Source organism: Ostrinia furnacalis, unplaced genomic scaffold (assembly GCF_004193835.3).
Source record: "Ostrinia furnacalis isolate ACB-3 unplaced genomic scaffold, ASM419383v2 OfSCF2092, whole genome shotgun sequence".
In the NCBI taxonomy this organism is placed as follows: Eukaryota; Metazoa; Arthropoda; class Insecta; order Lepidoptera; family Crambidae; genus Ostrinia; species Ostrinia furnacalis.
The window spans coordinates 1-1,340 of record NW_021132331.1 but is presented as its reverse complement, the minus strand read 5'-3'; the positions used below and the strand labels follow the sequence as shown (position 1 = coordinate 1,340).

Genomic DNA, 1,340 nt, shown 5'->3' with positions numbered 1-1,340 from the left:
GGTAAGTAAATTTAATTTTAATGTTGGTTGATAACATTTTTAATATATTCTTTTCCATATGTTTTAATTTCTGAACGGTCTACCAGACTGTCAAACACAGTTTGCTTTGGTAAGCAAATTCAAGTTATAGGAACTCTTTGAGTGTATTCTTTGTTTGAAGCTTAATTTTAATGTAAATTTTAATTTTGATGATGACTAGTAGAGTTCATGGAAAAGTACGTAGATTTGAGATAATGTGGTTTAATATGTGTGGGCTGTAATGGCGTGATATTTTTAGATGTTATTTTCTAGAAATGGTGACTTATCTAAACCTTCCGGAGGTCCAAGAAGACGCGGAAGAAATTAGCGGAAAAATTAAACAGTGATGGAACAGGCGACTCTCGATCGGTGGAGAAATAGCGCAAGGTATGCGATCTCGAGTGGTTTAATATTTCAAGTGTGCGACCTTACTCATTAAGACATTATTTTATGGGCATTGCTTTTAAGCCAATGCCACATACTTATAATTTTTTGTTTAGTTTTAGCTTTAATGAAATGATTTGTTCTATTTCTGTTTGTGGTAAAGGTGTGGAGTGATTTAAAAGATAACACTAAAAGAAAGCTGGGTAAAATAAAAAGAGCTGCAAGTGGCACTGGTGGTGGACCGACCTTGAAAACAGGGTCATGCAAATAATTGGAGTGGAGGCAGCTACTGGTACGACGGTGGTGGAAGCTGGCTTTCAGCAGGTCTGCATTAATTTATTTCAGTGTATTGTAGTTTATTTATCAAAATGTCATTTTACTTTTACACAAGTCTGGCAAGGGATTGCCTTAGGGAAATCCTTAAGCGTGCAAATTTTATTCTAACACATTTTTAATAGATCTAAATATTAAGTTTATATTATTTACGCATAATATTATTACTTGACTATTACATGTAAACTTTTAAAAATAATACAGACATATTTATTAATTCATATTAATCAAGGTTTATAATTTAAATATTGTTGTAAATATTATTATAGTGTAAACCTTTTTCAGATTGAAGATAGTGGAAAAACGCCCAACACCCAGCTAGAAGAAATTATGATACCTGGGTATATAGAAGATAACCAATTATTTACTCTGGATACAACAGCTACAGGTAAATTTCATTCTTTTAGTAATTTTACATAGATAACAGACAAAATATTATGAAAAATATGGCAAATCGATGTTCAAATTAAATTAATTAAATCAAGTTGTTAATATGAAATTAAATTACATTACAGAAGCCGATCGGAACACCCCAAGCACCAGTAGCCAATCCACCGTGATGCCGCCCACCTTCAGAGTGAAGAGACCGGTGCTTCTCCACCTTC

At 32.9% G+C, this 1,340-nt stretch overlaps 1 pseudogene; it reads left to right on the top strand.

Annotated features, from left to right (window-relative positions):
* Positions 1 to 309: 309 nt before the first annotated feature.
* Positions 310 to 1,337, top strand: LOC114354613 (uncharacterized; annotated as a pseudogene).
* The last annotated feature ends 3 nt before the right edge of the window (positions 1,338 to 1,340 follow it).